An 18,700-nucleotide genomic window follows, 5' to 3' on the forward strand; every position below is an offset into this window, starting at 1 on the left:
ACGTACCCCACGGTACGGAGTGTCTTAACACTAGGTGCCCTCTGCCTACATTGCTATGTGCGGGATACACCGTGAAGCTGACAAAAAACAATCCTATAATATTTTTAAATAATTTCTTTTGCTGGAATATTTAGCACGTAATTTATGTACATATATGACAATAAAGAGGTCATATATATTACGAAATCAATTTTTTTTAAGCTTAATAAACAATAAATATAAATATAGTTAATCACTTTTTAATTTAGTTCATTTTTAAGTTAGACATAAGTTACTTCCTAGAGTATGGACGCTGAAAGGTATGTAGCTTTTGAAAATCCACTTGTCGTTACGTGATGTGTGAACAGCCACAAGGTCTTAAGGGCACTATTAAAACACTGAAATCTCTTCAGACGCGAACCTGAATGGCAGGGTGATTAATGTCTGCTATATTTTACGTCTGCCAAGTTTTAGTTTAAGCTATTGCCGATGAGATGGGAGTCATTAAGATGTCTCCAGACTCCTTAATCAGTTGAATGTCATTAACAATAATATAAATCTATATTTTCGGTATATTATTATTATTGCTATATGTAGCGACATCTTATTATAGTTTTATTATTTATAAATTAAAAATAATAAGGTGCATTATTATCAATTATCTATTCAATAACTCTTTTTAACCATTATAAATATATATACTAACCTAATAAAGTTAATATTCTAATAAAAAAAACCTTAATTGGCACCGACTTCAAAAATAACGGAATTAAAATAGTAAATAGGTATTTAAATAAATAGTACCTATCTACCTACCTAGTATTAATAATTTCGTTAATTGTTCTTCAAGTTTCTTTAGTTTGAAATTAAAATATTATTTTGTGCATATAGATAAGAGGATGAAGTCGATTGGTCCCTTTTAATCAACTTTATTTTCTAGTTTTACCCAGAAATAATGATGTAACTGACAATTCATTACTTTTATATAAATATGAGGGGAAATATTACGAGTTAGTAGATACGTAACCATGATTGGATTAATATAAATTATAAAATTTTGAGACCAAGTAGTCACCAGACCTTGATTCTGATGTTAATGATGTACTTATCACACTAAGCACAGATGGATCGGAAAAAAAGCAGCTTAAATAAATCTCTGTGCCTTGAGCCAGGTTTGAACAAATCTTATTACAATTGATTGAGAAGAGGTCACGAAAACAAGACATTCTTTTTCTCATTTATGTAATAGGGTTGTTATTCCTTGCCAATATATTCAACTTATAAAAAATAAATCAGCTTCATGCAGTAGACAGCAGGGTATGCAGAGAAAATCTAGTGTTAAGACACTCACACACACTCTACTTGGTGTGTTAATTGCCGCTAGGTATGTTTTCTAGAGTTATATTGTTCCTGGACTTTAGTTATGACATATATGTAAAATTTTTGGGGTGGGCACACCAACTCTAAAATTTAATTAAAATTTTTATTTACTAAATTATTATATTTGGTAGATGAAAGATAAGCTTTCTATGATATCTTTAATATAAAGAATAAATTTATACGAGTACCTACTACTAGTGAATTGCTGAATAAGCCTGACGCCTTTCACAATCGGCACGCGTCTGCCTGGCGACAAACTCATTTCTGTACGAATATATTTTGTACGATATCTGTTTGGATGCGATACGCCTCTTTATTAGCGATTCTGAAAATTGTATTTCCCAACTTTTAACACTTAAAAAGTAATGTTATTAATTAAGTGTATGTATGGTACACACGTAAAAACTCTAATTACAGTTAGGCCTTTCTCTCTCTTATTAAGTACTTAAAAGTAGACTTAAACACTATTTATCACTTAATGTTGATGATGATACTTTGAGGTCAGCTATGAAACATGCAACAAACATGTCGAAATTTTTTTTTACCACGAAAAGAAAAACTTTTTACCTACTAATTAAAAAAATACATAAGAACTTAAAAAAATATATTTTAATTTGATAACATTTACGATAACGTAATGTTTTAGTAAAGTATTAGTGGAGAAGTTAATGCCTTGTTAAGCAAGTCCAGGCATATTAGTTTGTAGGACATTTTTTTTGACTATCATCACAATATGCAACATTTAAATGTTAATATATAAAGAGTTAATAAACACAAAATAAAACATAGAAATAAACTAAATAGAAAAAAGGATTTATTGGTTATAGGTACCATTTTAAAACCCTGAGCTTAGCCGTTGTATATCTTAGGCAATAGCGGCGAATTGAATACTGTCCGTTCGAAGGCTTATCCCCGACTATCAGACACTTTGCTATTTTATGTGTATTACCCTGGAACCGAGCCTGCATTTTCTTTCAAGATTATTTGGTGGTTTGTATCCTTTTACATAATGAAACGTTATATTCTACTATATTTTTTTTAAAAAAATTTAACAGATTTAAATACATAAGTGTACTTATTTATTTCACACATTTCACATTTCGTTCCCCCCTTTTCGTTGAACTTTAGAGGCATTGCATGTTGAGTGGCGGAATTCTTCTTAAATTATTTACTTATTCCCGATAATCGATTTTTAAGAATCTTCTCGTGTTTTTGTAATTAATTATATTTGAACTTGTATTGCATAAAAAAGCTACTAAATTCAGGTGACACGTTCATATTTTTATTAAAGTACATATATATATACATAAACAGTTTTCTTTATTTTCCTTAATTTTATGATTATATACAAACTTGTTACCACAATCTACAAAGTTTTACTTATAAGCGGACCGAAATATATAGCGTTATAGAAAGTATATATATTGGGACCGCGGTTTGACTATTTCTAGACTTCTTTAGAGTACTCGTTTAAATTTATTTAATTTCATTAATGTCATCAATTTTTACCCATAAAATATATTTAATATTTGCAATATTATATATTAGGAGTGTATAATTTTTTCATAATTTTACAAGTATTTTATAGATACACAAATATTTGCAAATTTCAGGAGCTTCTTTACAATAAGTGTATGTAGCTTACAAACTTGCGGCGCTTTCGAAGTCGAACTTTCTAAGAAAAACTCTTTAACTTTTTCTTGCCCTTTTAGCTTTCTTTCATTTTAGATGAAAAAAAATGTGGTTGAATTTGTAAACCTTTTATTAGTTACACCATAAAATTATATAATGTCTTAACATTAATCTATACAAACATATAATAAAAAAGTAAAAATGGCTGTACATTGAATATATTTCCAAAATAATAATTGAGGGGGATTAGTATAGTAGTATATCATATGTGTTATGACTATACAAAGAAGAACATAATAATATAAGTTAGCTGAAATTATGACGTACTTAATAAACGTATAATATGTATAATAAACTATATGGATTATTAGTCACTACATATTCCAAAAGTTTGATATAGTAACGAGTGGATCAACAGACATTTGGTTCCGGTTGGGTTCAGATAAAATAAATACACCAAACCACTAACGACCTCACATGTGTTTATCCGTATTCGTTAGTAACTAAATATATTGGGAACTTATAGGAAAAGGTCGAAAGTTTTGTATTTCTATTGTTCACTATTATGGGAACCTGTATAGATTTATTCAGCTTCACGTTGCATCCCACATATAACAGGGTAGGCAGAAAGAGTCTAGTGTTAAGACACTCCACTCCCCACTTTCCGCCCAATTCTGGAAGCATTGCAGAACTCTACACCGCGTTTTGCCTCGACACCAGAACGAAGAAATGAAAATATTAAATATTTAATTTCCTCAAGTGGGAATCAAACCCACAATTTGTCGTGCTTACAGTCGCACGCTTGTACCCCACATTTCCAATTGACGAATTAAAATATTTAAAATATATGCGAAGCTGAAAAATATTACTAATAATATTAATAACTGGTAATATCGTCAACAATTATTACAAATTATTTTATACAAGCAACGTCTACAAGTTTTAGTTACGAACAAGCTCTGAATTCATAATGAGCTAGCTAGTTATTTATCGACAATTTATTATTCAATGAACAACTTAGATTAGGGTGCCTTGTTAGTTAATTAAACTGTTTATAATCAGTAATATATGTATGTATGTCATATTATACTAATATTACATACATAAGTACATTATGTACGTTGGGGCACAAGGGTGTGACTGTAACGCGACGGTTGCGGGTTCGATCCCCACTCAGGGGAATGAATTATTGTTTATTAATATTTTAATTTCTTCGATCTGGCAAAAAAGACAAAATGCAGTGTAACGAACAAAATTTCGGACTATCCGCAAATAAAAGAAGGTAGGTACTATATAATATTGAATTTGCAATAGTAACAAAAGTTTCCCCAACATCTAGCAGAGTTATTTGCTCAGAAAATTCATTAGCAATTCAAATACCTAGCCATCGTATTAGAAGGAGGGATGTCTACTTATCCACTTGGCTGCTTTTGTAAATTGTTTATTGCTGTTAATCAATTCTACTACACCTTCTGTCTGACAATGTTGTTATTTTTGATTTTAAATTGATGCCAAATATATAAATTCGGTGGAAAGAGGAGAACGGAAGTGTCTTAATGGGAACAGTGTATTAACACTAGGCTCACAGGTTCCCTCTGCCTACCCTGCTATGTGCGGCATACAGCTTTATGCTAACTGTTTTATTTGAGTTTCTACTTTTGACATCAATTAACCCTGGTTGTTGTATAATGTAAGACTATCTCATGCTATGAGGTACTTATGTTTAATACTATGTAGGATCAGTATCGAAATATATCTATCCCACTAGAATATAGGATATCGTTATTCCAGCAAATGATCTAAAATGAATATACCGCCTTCTAAGGGATTCAGTTTTGCCTTGTTGCCGGCAAACTCATTTCTTTTGAGTATCTTTCAAATAGGGTAGCTTTGTTACTATGACTTCGGAAATCCTTTAATATAATTCGAATGAAAAATACCAAAAACGGTAAACTCAAAAGATATAAAACAAGTATAAATTCATAAAATATTCAAAAAATTTTAACTTATTTATCTAATTCATGCTCCATCATATCTATTTCACAATTGAATATAATAGTAAACTACGTAATTTAGAAAAAATATTAGGCTCTTTAATAAAAATGATTCAAACGTAAAGCTTATGTTAATAAAAGTTAAATATACAAGTCGCTGGGAGACAACTTTCTTGAATTATGAAGTTCTCCAAACTCATCCACCCTTCGTATATATTTTGATAAAAACGTCACGTTCCTCGAGAGGATGTCTTTACCTAAAGAATGTATACAACATTCTTTGCACATTTTTAAGGTAAAACTCTTTAAAAAACATAGACGTATATTTCAATTTCACTTTATAAATTAAATTACACCCAAATGGCTGTATCAAATGCTAAGTTATTGGGATAGTTTGCATGATTTTTTTTGTATAAATGGTCATTATGTGAATCTATAACTGTTGCTAGTTTCACTGAAAAATCCACAAGTAACGTTATCCGCGTGCTAGTGCTAGTCATTATCTAAATGTTTTTTTTAGTCATTAATAGACATGTATTAAATTAACATTTAACTCGTTTCTATTTAGTGAACATGTTTCTATATAATGTATCATTAAAATACGATAGCTATTTAACTTGGATAATATTATAATGTCAGAACACGAAGAGAAACGAACCAATTATTTCTTTAACAAGCAGATACGGCCGTTGTTAGGATATATTGTCAAGGAAACAACACAATTTTTCTGAGGATCTGGAAAAATTTTCAATTATCACTAAGAAGCGGCAAATGTTTACATTGCTGCAAAGGTTATCTTGTATATTTATTACATATATTTTCAGATGTCTTCTTTTTAACAACAAAATTCTTGTTTCGTATAATATTTTAAATGAAAATTGCTAAGTGGTGGGATTTTCTAAATGCCGTCATAATAATAAAGTAGATACTACAGTATAATATAAACAGTGCCATCCCATTTGAGGAGATCGGTATAGAAACGAGTTTGCCGCCAGCCAGGCGTCCCGTTCAGAGTGTTCGTAGGGAATCTATTTCCTATCATTGAGGTTGAAATCGGCCTATTCGGACGTGATCCTGCATAATATTGTGTTTCCACAAATGTATCCTTCCATTTTATTATATTAACTTTCTTATGAGTATATTTTAAGTATAAAGTGAGTGCATTGAAGAAGGAAACTGTATCTTTTTAATTTTTTATCCATAGCTTCATAAGTATATCGACTTTTTATAACTTTAAACGTCTTGTATTTTACAGTGAAAATAAGACAGTGCCTAATTACAGCAAATGATCGTCTGGAAAAACAAATAATTTAAAATGGATAAATACGTCATATTTATAATTTTTTCATTACATTTAATTTTTTGAAATATAATATTACTTCAAGTCAGATTACCATATATACGAGTATATGGGACCATTCACAATCTCCCGTATGCTTGTCTCCATTCACAAGTACTACATTAGTCACTTCTTCCATTATTTAAATTCAGTAATATATCCTCATCTATATCATAATCTTCGATTAGGTACTTTATAATTTTTACAATTTTTATAAAGTCAAGATTTCAACTAAAATAATGAACAACGATTAATAATAAGTAAGTAATTATATTAATAAAAATCTTTTTCTGATTTTTAGTTCAGCTTCGTCCTCGCGATCACATGGCAATAACTAAAAATTGCTTATGATAGATAATACATTTTAAATGTGGACTATTTAACAGAAAAAAATATTTTTTTTAAAATTTGAGTCAGTAGTTCTTAGCATTGGTGATTTCAACCAAATAAACTCTTCAACTCTACATTTTTATTATACTCGTGCATACTACTACTAGAGAACGATAATGAAACGAAAATATATTTTATTGATGTATATTATACCAGTCAACTTTAATATCAATTTCTATGAATAGTATGAACAGGTGAATTTAATATCAATCAATTTTAAATATGTTATATTAAGTTGAAAAAATAGCTTGAAAGACTGAAGCTTCTGCATTTGTCGTCTAACACATAGTCGATATTTCAAAATACATATATAATATTTCATCGTTTCAGAATGTCGATATCTTGCTTTCAGACTTCTCTCAATCAAGTGCACCCCGAGGCCGCTCCATTACCTTAACATATTGCCTCTGCGTCGAGCACTCGCCGGCGAAGAGTTCCATTCCGACCGCGGTACCGCCAGGACGTCTCAATGTCCGCTTGGCATCGCTTTCGCAATCACCAAAACCAAAAAAACCCAAAAACCAAAAACCAATCCACGCACGCGCGCACTCTCGGCCACGCCATCCTGCAACACCAAGAAGACGAAGAGGACCAATCGGCGTCGTTTTGTTCGGCGAGCGGCGATCTCCGTTGTTTTGTGTAGTGCAGTGTAGTGTGTTAGTGTCCATAGGATTTCACCTGGATTCCATACCCACGTGAGTACTTTTACACAGTGTTAGCTTAAGCTAGGTACTCACCCCGGCCCCACCAGGCCGAGACATTAGGTCAAAGTAGGCACACACCCCTCGCCACGGCGGGGGGTCAATAGTCCCCAAAATGATCCGAGTAGATGCGGTTAACCTGCTAAACTACGTCGCGCAACATTTCCCCGATGCCTTAGAAAGCCTAAAAACGTACGTCGACAATGAGGCGATTGCTCAGTCGCCCGAGCTAATTGAGCAAATGGAGGACGAACCTGAGGAGGCCGACGCCGGCTCGGATGAGGACGAGGCTTCCGCAAATGACGCGGAGCCCGAGTCTGAGTCTGAGGCCGCGGAGGCTTCCTCGTCGTCTTCATCATCCTCTGAGGCCTCAGCCGACGAGGAAGAAACTCCCGGTGTGGAGGATAATGACGGTTTCGAGACCGTCAAATCAAAATCGGCCAAACGGAAGGCCCGCAAATCGCTAGGTACTCCGCCATCAACCCCAGCCAAACGCGCCGCGCGCGCAGAAAAGACCCCCTCCCCGCGGTCCTCACCCCCGCGTAGGTTTAGGGACAACGCGCAGGTAGTTAAAAAGGGTGCGCAGGTAGACTCTACCGACAAGACAGACAATACAACAAAGACAAGCAATAATAATAGCTCGATCCCCGCGTCCAACTCTGGCGACGGTTCGGTACCGCTACCGGCCGGCGCTCGTAGGGATAGGTTACCTCCCCCGATCATAGTTCAGGAAAAGAAAGCGTGGGACAATTTACAACTTTGGATGTTGTCCGCTAAAGTGCAGTTCAATTCTGCCAGATCCACAGCGCAGGGAGTTAGGATTCAGGTGTTAACACCTAAAGACCACAGGGTCCTTACGACCCACCTTAGGAATTCAAACATAGGGTTCCATTCCTACGCTCTGGAGGACGAGCGTCAATTACGTGTAGTCCTCAAGGGTATCCCAGTCGAGTTAGAGACCCAATCCGTTTTTCGGGACTTAATGTCCCAAAATCTTCCCGTTAGGGCAGTCCACCGTATGTACAATCAGTACACTAAAAAAAGCTACGACATGGTCCTAGCTGTCCTAGACCGCAGCCCTGAGGGCAAACAAATTTTCAATATTAAATCCATCTGCTCACTCACGGGCATTACTATAGATAAGCCATGGTCTCGTGGCATTCCCGGGCAGTGTCACCGCTGCCAGCTCTATGGGCATTCCGCCAAAAACTGTCACGCAAAACCCAGGTGCGTGAAGTGCTTAGAAAGTCACGCTACTGCTGACTGTCCGCGCAAGGTCCCAGACCCGGCCGTACCTCCCAGCTGTGTCTTGTGTGAGACCCAAGGGCACCCCGCAAATTACCGCGGATGCCCTAGGGCCCCACGCAGGTCCGGCGGAAAGGGCGGCAGGACGCATAAGGCTTCGATGCCTTCCCGTCCAGCGCAAAACCCGTCCGGCCCTCAGCCACTACTCCAACCAGCCCCTCTTCCTTCCACCAATGCGTGGAAAAAACCTCTACCAGAGACCCAAGCCGCCAAGGCCTCCAATCCCAAACCCAAGCCCTCCAGGGCCACTTCCTCTGCCCGACAGCCCCGTGGGGAGGTAACAGAACAGGATAGTATCGAAGACGCGATCGACATTGCGACCAGCTTTTTAGATATACTAGATAAAGACGAATTATTGGCCTTCGCGAAAGGCTTAGTAGACTCAAACGGCGATCCTAAAAGTCGACTTCAAGTAATTAAGCTCAACAGAAAGCTTATAGCCAAATTACTACTTGTCAATGCTCAAACTTCCAATGGCGGTCAATAATAATTCTAGAATCAACCCGCCCGATTTAAGACTCGCGCGAGTCAAGCCGCGTTCTCTCAACATAGGTTATTTTAACGCTAACGGTCTCAATACGCAAATGGGGCTAGTCCGCGATTTTGTTACAAACCGACAACTCGACTTATTTCTAGTTCAGGAAACGTTCCTTAGAAATTGCAATAGGGATCCCAAGATAGCCAATTACCGCACTATTCGTAACGACAGAGACGGCGCCAAAGGCGGCACCGTCATATTTTACAGAAAGACGCTTCACGTCATACCGCTCGATCCGCCGCCGACGCTCACTAACATCGAAGTTTCGGTCTGTAAGGTTCACATGACTGGACATCCACCCACTATTATAGCTTCCGCCTATCTCTCTCCATCAAAGAGTTTACTTAGAAGCGACCTACAGACACTACTAGACATGGGGGACTCGGTTATCATAGCCGGGGACCTTAACTGTAAAAGTACCAGGTGGAATTGCAACTCCACAAATAGAGGAGGAATCGAACTCGAAAATATCTATGACCTGACCACCTCTCGCTTTGAGATAATAGCCCCCCTCACTCCCACTAGATTTGGGCCCCGGGGCCGACCTTCAATTCTCGACATAGCCATCCTGCAGGGCGTCTCTCTCAGGCTGCGCTCTATCGAGGTAATACCAGAGTTAGACTCAGACCACAGACCTGTAATAGTTAAATTAGGACCCGATTGTCCTCCAGTTCTTCCTAAAACCACCATCACCGACTGGTCTAAGTTCGCGGAGCGCCTAGGCAATCCCGACACGGAACCGACAGACGACATACCTGACAGATTCGACTCGGTGGAAGTAGTCGAGGCGGAAATTAACCAACTTACTGACAGACTGGGTAGCACTCTCGACGAGTGTTCTAGGGAAATTCCAAGTAATCCAGAAGGACATTTTAAGATCCCGCGAGATCTCAGAAAGCTCATGAGACGTAAAAACATCGCCAATAGGGCGCACGATTCATTTCCGTCGCCGGCTAACCGCGCTAAACTCTGGAGGCTCCAAAGACAGGTTCGAGCCCGGTTCGAGGACATCAGAGACGAATCTTGGGATCATAGGTTATCAGAGCTTACGCCATCGCACGTAGCGTTCTGGCAATTAACCAAATCATTCAAAAACGACACCGTAGTCGAATTACCGCCGTTAATCCGTCTGGACGGAACACTAGCCTCAGACGATCTCGAAAAGGCCGAATGCCTAGCGGATAACTTAGAAAGTCAATGCTCCCCCTCGGAACAACCGTGTGATCCAATTCACGTCGCCGCGGTGGACACACAGGTCGAAACGTGGGCACCGTTGCCACCAGCGGGCGAACCTATAAGACCGACCTCTGTCGAAGAGGTACAAGACATTATAAAGCGCCTTAAGCCAAAGAAAGCCCCAGGATCCGATCGCATCTCGAATAAGATCCTTAAAATTCTTCCCATTCACATTCTAACGCTTCTCGTTGCCATTTTCAACACTCTCTTAAAAGAGTGCTCATTCCCAGACCAATGGAAAGAGGCAATAGTCATAGGTATTCACAAGCCTAAGAAACCTCGCACATCCCCGTCCAGTTATCGCCCCATAAGCCTTCTCAGCTCAATGGGCAAAATATACGAACGTATCCTCCTCACTCGTCTCCAAGCCGCAGTCGTGGCCAATGACATAATCCCCCCCGAACAATTCGGCTTTAGAGCCAAACACTCCAGCATACACCAGGTACACCGCCTCACGGAATTCCTGTTATCCCGAGCCAAATTAATGCCATCAGCGGCAATCTTCTTAGACATTGCAAAAGCGTTTGATAAAGTCTGGCACAATGGCTTGATTTACAAGTTACAAAAGACTAACGTACCTGACAGACTCGTGCACATCATTCGAGACTACTTATCAAACCGCTCATTTAGATACAGGGTAGAAGGCACCCTTTCCTCCAGTAGGCCAGTTAGAGCTGGAGTCCCTCAGGGCTCCATACTATCCCCGCTTCTGTACAATTTGTACACTCACGACATCCCCAAAACCCCAGGTACAAACCTAGCCCTTTTCGCAGACGACACCGCCGTCTATACGTCCGGCCGTGTATCAGTCTGCATAGCTAAAAGACTCCAAAAGTCCATGGACCGCATAGGTCAGTGGCTATTTCAATGGCGCATAGAGGTCAATCCCGATAAAAGTAACATCATTTACTTCCCCCTTCGTAGGACAGACTACCTGCCACATGTCCGCCTTTTAGGCAAAATAATTCCCGAGGCCAAACAGGCCAAATACTTAGGTGTCATTCTCGACAGTCAACTGTCCTTTAAAGCCCACATTACTTATGTTCGCCGCAAAGCGGCCTACGTCCTAAGTTGTTTGTATCCACTCATTTGTGCTAAAAGTAAACTCTCACTTAGAAATAAAATCCGACTCTATAAAGCATGCGTCAGACCCATTTTCGCCTACGCCTGTGTTGTGTTCGCACAGACAGACCTTAGCCGTTTACAAGTAATTCAAAACCGTTTCTTGCGTAATACTACCGGTGCCCCGTGGTACATGCGTAATACCGATCTCCATAGAGACGTCAAATTAGATTCAGTAAAAGAGCACTGTCGCAAGCTCTCTAGTAGTTATTTCACTAAAGCCGAATCGCATCCGAATCCGCTGGTGGTAAACTCGTGTAATTACGCCAAACGTCGCCCGTGGGATCGCCGTCGACCCCGGGATATCTTAACCGATGATGCTGACCCCATCACTAAAGCGAACGACCCTAAATTTGTAGGTAGGGCCACACACAATCGCACACATACACGCTACGCACACCGTCCCCGCCGGTGGAGACGAGGTCCCAGCTTTACTGTGGCCCAATCGCGCCTCGGCGCGAGAGGAGCCCGCACTCACTAATCCAATAGGGCATCAAGAGCCCTCCCCAGTAGGCTTTGGTCGAACCGATCGAAGCAAAGCCCCCCACTACGAACGGTGTTCGCAAGTCGCGGTCCGAGTCTCAAAGGAGACGCCCTTGCGCCACTGTGTTCTCTTTTGTTGGTACCTTCCACGGTAGCCATGCCAAGGTCAGAGCTCGTCTAGCTCGGCCTCCCCAAGTCCGGTGACGCTGTAGAGGCCGATATGGCCAACAGCATACTGCTCAATCGAAAAACGAAAACGAAAAACGAAACGCACTCGCCGGCCTCTTCAGCTTTACGACGCAGACAGCCTTACACGACAGTTTACAACGACATTTTTTAACCTAGTATCTAATAAAAACGTCTGATATATGAGGCGTTAAGCACACACTCACGCTTGGTTAGTGAACTTTTATAGTAGAAAATATATGAACATATTTTTTTATAAATATGAGGTCCGTGACGTCATTAAAATACGCAAAAGTAATTAGAGATATTTCTTTGTGACCATCGCGTCGTGTCCATTAACGATATTTTTTTTGCTTTTATAGCGGTTTGGTTCTTAGGGATAACGATTCTAATACACTATTTATGGGGAGAGATAAGCATCTAAATACGTTGGAAGTTATACAAGTATATACGCCGTTCGTATCTCTGTTATTTCCTAAAAGATTAAGTCTTAGGCAGTGTGTAAATGTGAAAACAAAATACGTATAATCTGCTCTAATACAACGCATTGACTATAATAATTTTATTATCAACCGACTACTTTTTCCAAAAAGGGAAGTTCTATTTTTATTAATATAACTTTATTTCTTTATGATTGTCTAATATAGATATAGTCTAAGTCATTTATGGACCGATAAAATATAATTAACTCCTTAACGATTAAGAGTGGGAGACAATCTTTCAAATATTATAGGGACTTCAAAGGCTAGTTGTATACTATTAAAAATTTTACATTAGGAGCTAAAGAATTTTTTAAAAATATTCATACTAGCACCAACTCCAAAAATAACGGCTTTTATACCAGTACACCTACACTTGTACCAAAATATTACACTTATTATTTTTGAATTTTCTTTAATTTGAAGTAATTATAATATAATTTTATACAATTTGATTTTTAATAAAATATTCAAGAGCAAACTACCATACAATAAATGCGATTTTCTTGTCATTTTAATAAATGTACGGGAGCCTTCTTGCACGAGTCCGACTTGCGCTTGACTAGTTTCTCTATATACCTATATAGATATTGTATTTAAACTGATAATATTATTAGAAAACGATAATAACCAAGGATAGTAAATAAATAATTGTGTATTTCTGTCTAATACAATAAGAATCGCGAGTAGTTATACACACACATTTTATAAGAAAAGCTCTTGACTTATTAGCAAATACGAGTAAAATGTACTCGTAAGTGCAATACCGGCAATTGCAAGCAGCCGCGCAACATGTCGTTCACATAGAAAGCCTTTTCAGTCTTATAATACTTGTTTATAACTTTACTAGGGTTATTAAAAGTTTAAGATACATATGCAACTTATAAAATATTTTGATTGCAACTTATTTTATAATAGTAGTATTTTTTTATTTCTATAAAATGTAACTTCCCAGGATCTAGTCTAAATTGAAAGCTAATTTAAAAAAAAAGTTATTTTCACCGATTATTCGATATTAGCCCAACCGGTATGACCTAATATAATGATAATTACAATAAACTTGTGTGTGGAAATCATTTAGTACGTGTAAAAAGTGAGAAAAAAAACGAATTTCAAACAATTTTACCATTTCGATATGAATATGTAACTTTTTAATAAAATTAATACATTAAATAATAATTCTGAAGAAACAATTATACATTAATAATTTTTATAAAGGGGATATCCATTGTTGCAAGTTTTGTTAAAAGAGTTCTTAAGTGTAACGTTGGGTCGTCCTCGTCCCTCATGAAGATTGATGGTATTCCTCTATGTCGACAGGCTTCGCATTGCTCACTTGTTTTCTTATATTAGGAAAGTTTAAATAGTAATAGATTTGTGACTTTATATTGAAATTTTAGATCATATAACTATTATTTAATTACAATGATTTTTAGGAATAGAAAGTATAAAATGTTTTTTACCAAATAGTACTATGATTTATAAATAATTAAAAATATAAGATAGATAGGTATATTATTATTGTTGAAAATTCTATTCGATTTATGCAATACTTACAAATTTTTATTGAATTTTGATAAGCATTTTATGTACGAAGAGAGTAAAAAAGTCACATTTCTACTGCCATAGTAAAAATATATATATTTTTCTTGTTTACTAGTTTTAATATGAATATCTTTTTAAAAATACATATTGTAAGTACCAAAGCTGTTGTTTACCGCATTCGCGCTACAGCTGTACGCTACGCGCTGTGCTATTGTAACGACCAGCGTAGCAGCAGAAGTTTTGCAAAAGCTGACATGACGGCTTATTAAGGGAATTTGTAAAAGAAATGAAATAGAAAATCTTTTATAATATATTCATGTTTTTTTTTGAAATATTTAAAATAATATATGCTCAAGGGATTATAAATATTATTTGTACTTGTAAGAATTTTTTAGAGCCCGTCGCGGCACAGACCACAAGCGTGTGACTGTAACGCGATTGTAAGTCCGATTCCTATTCGGGGGAATCAATTATTATTTACTAAAAAGTTTATTTCTTCGCTCTGATACCAAGGCGCGTCTTTGAGTTTCGTCATTAAACACGCAATGCCTCGAAGATTCGGGGAACAAAATGAGGAACAGTGTCTTAACAATAGGTTCCCTCTGCCAACCTTGCAATAAGGGGAATACAGCGTGAAGCTGTATAGTCCCAATATGATAATTACACAAATGTATATATTATCGTCCCTTTACGTTGTATTACATGCAAAAATATCAAAATATAATATACATACAATACACATACGTACTTTTTCATATTAGTTATATAATTTTCATTTCATAGCAGAGATATATAGAACTATATGAATAATTCATACAAAACGTTGCGTGAAATAGTCTCAAAGGGAAGACGATCTCCTATTAGAGTTTAAAATTGCTATTACCTGGGCGGTGCGCGAGCGTGCGATTGACTGCGAGAAGATATTTGAAATTTTTGTCTCGCCGGTTAAATGGTATAAAATATAGACATCATTGTAATATCACAAGCTTTGTCTTTAAATACCAAGTTGTAATAGCTATGTGCTAGTTTCAGAATGAAACAATTACTTACATTAAAAAATATTTTTAAAAACCACAATAAAGGGAAAAAGAATCCAAACTGAAAACTTAGCTAAAATTGGCTAAAACAATACTGCATTCTCTATTCTGTATCGGATTCTTGACCTAATATCTAAACGATAGCCTCTTGAAATACTGGTCGAGGCTTTACACACTGTGATTGGAGCTTAAACAATGAAAAATGAAAAATGTTGTTTACTTTGCATTATTTTTCAAACATAAACATAAAATTCTTTCTTTGTTTTTTTTTGGAATCGTGTAAATATTATATACACCTAGAAAAAGGCGATTATTTTGAAATCACAGACAGACATTTCAATTTTATTTATATGTATAAAAAAGGCACAGTAAGTTGCCTATATTATTAAAATAAAAGACAGTTAAAATATGCAATATTCCATATTACACGTGAATATTGGAAGTAACTTTCTTAACCTTATCTTATGCACAAAAGGCAAAGGATATTGGAAAAGTTGAAGACAATTTTAGCCTCGTACACGACTAATAAGCTACGTGAACACATTTCATATTTGCGTACGGAGTATAGGTGTGTAGCTCGCTTTAATCTCTATATACATATATATCTTTATGTTGTATCCAGCACATAGCAGAGAAGGCAGAGGGAACCTGGGAACCTATTGAGATTCCGTTCGCCACTTTTAAATTTTGAAGGTATTTCGTGTTGAGTGGCGGAACTCAACACCGCGCTTTTTGTCGACACTAGAGTAAAGAAATTATAATTTTAAATATTTTTTTCACATGGGAATCAAACCCACAACCTGTCACGCTTGCCGTCACAAACGAGTGCCTCAGCGCTACGACTGAACTCATCTGCATTTCACGTTACATTAACTGTTTATTGTATTTATTTTGTCATTGTGAACGTAAATCTTTACTTTTATAGAATATCTATTAACTACAACTAACACTTAGTATACAATTACTATTTATATTATTTTCCTTTTCGAGCCATTATATTTTAAATAATAGATAGTAGAAGTTTCATGTCATATGAAATAGATATATTTTATCGAGCGAAAGTTGTCTGGTCCCGACGTAAGTGAAGATAATAAAGACAACAGTCGTAACTCGTAACCTGATTTTTGCGTTACTTACATGGAAATGGGAGTTGTTGTGGTTTGTTTATTTTATATTGTTCAGGATTCCATATGGAAGAAATATAAAAGTTAAATTGGGTTTGGAATCTATCCTCTCCATTTGTTATTCATTTTTGTATCATGTACGTACTTTATTTTATTCGTTTTTATTTCTTTTTTTCAGCATTACAATGTATCCCGCATGAAGTAGGGTAGGCAGAGGGAACCTGGAAACCTTAAGTTAAGACACTTTGTTTCCATTAAGGCACGGTACCTCACTTTCTGCCGAATTCTCGGATTAGCGTGTTAAGTGGCAGAATACAACACTGCGCTTTGCCTTATTACCAGGGCATATATCATAACAAACTTATATTTGTAGTACATTTTATACAAAATGAAAACAAACCGAAATTTGACATCTTTTATAACTTGTACTTTCCTTTGATCTATAATCCTGAAATTGATACAGAAGGCTCAATGGGGTCTGATTCGCTCTTATCCCGTTTTTTTACTAATGAATCAGTTTTTATTATAAATTAAAAATATATAAATAAAAGATATTGACTGGGATAATTTTTTTAAAACTTTTATTTACATATATTCTAATAAATATTGCATATCAATAAAAATAAAAAATTTCAAATAGTTAAGATGAAATCCACACTAAATTAATATAAAATGAACAAATACCATGGAAAGGACAGATAGGTATTATCACATCAAAGAGCTTACGTACAGCCTGCCTCTAAGTAATATTTTGAAACTGCACTGAAAGCTAACTACTGACGTGAGCGCCGAGCGCCAGCATACTGCAGCGCCGAGACGTGCCATGCATGCCTCCTCGCTGTTGATGTTGACCTGTGCCCCGCATTTTCAAACAACATTAATTAGTCTCGCTCTTTTCTACGGTCACACTTAAACAGATGTTGTTTCTTATGAAATTGCGCATTGTACTGTGCTTTTTATATCAACAAATGTAAATTAAATTTCGCAAATGTAAATTAATTTTAATATTGTTCTTTTGTAACTGTTTTTTTTTATATTACGGCCATTTTACGTACAATTGTATATATATTTTCTTTATCGCTTACTTATTCATAGATATAAGTACTTATTTTTCATATAATATTTTTTTATGTAATTAAATAATTATTTCGATATAAAAAAAAATAGAAGTAAAACAGAACATACAAATAACTAGTGTGTGTGAATACAATAAATGTGTAAAGTATTAGGTTATATCAGAAAAGTATTAGGTATATAAATTATTTAGTAAAGAAATATAATTAATTATTGCATATTATAATTGTGATCTTCTAAAAAATCATAATCGTCACAATGTTTCCAATTCTTGCTTTATTATTTTGCACTTTTTCCCAAGCATAACATTTTAATGAATGCTTCTATTTGGATAGCTTTTTGCGTCTGGTGATTAAATGCTAGAGTTGCTTCAAAAAGGATTTTTTAGTTGTAAACAACTTATTTTTTCAGAGTTGGTTAGGCTGATGAAATTGCAATATAAATATGAAAATATATACATCAAATTATAATTAAACGTATGACTAAAATATCTTCACAATTACAATTATAGGGTGCAAGAAACGACGATGTAACGAACAATATAATACTGTATTCCCATTCTTTGGGATTTTACAAGCGTTACCGTGGAATATTAAGACGACCTTTATAGAGATTATCTCTCTTCTGAAGGTTTTTCTGTGTGCAAGCGTGTAAAATATATTTATGGTAAGGATTAAGCTCTCGGAAGTTTATTCCTGGCCATCAATAAGTTTAGAGCTTTCTATGACAGGGATAATGTACCTATTTATTTTTTAACCGACTACTTTTATATAAAAGAGGAGGTTTTATAATCGTCAACCATATTCTTAATTAAAAATATATATATAAAATAATAAGTGACATTATGTTCCACAATTTAGTTAGTATTAAATTAGTGCATATAAAAGTTTGAAATTTGCTTTTTTAATATTTTATTTTCATTTATCATTTTTTTAGTTGATATTTGTATAAAAATATCCCCCCCTCCAAATCTCAAGCTCTAATAATTGGTAGTAGGCAACTACGTGCTAGAGTAGATTTTAACACCTTACCTTGTATTAAATTAAACGAGACAATAGTACCGTTGTCTGATTCAGCAAGAAATTTGGGTCTCATAATTGATAGCCAGTTGTCGTGGTCTGCGAACATTAATGTAATCAGTAAACGTATACATTAT

Source organism: Heliconius melpomene, chromosome 10, assembly GCF_056956725.1.
Source record: "Heliconius melpomene rosina isolate 202511_hmr_F chromosome 10, ASM5695672v1, whole genome shotgun sequence".
Taxonomy (NCBI): Eukaryota; Metazoa; Arthropoda; class Insecta; order Lepidoptera; family Nymphalidae; genus Heliconius; species Heliconius melpomene.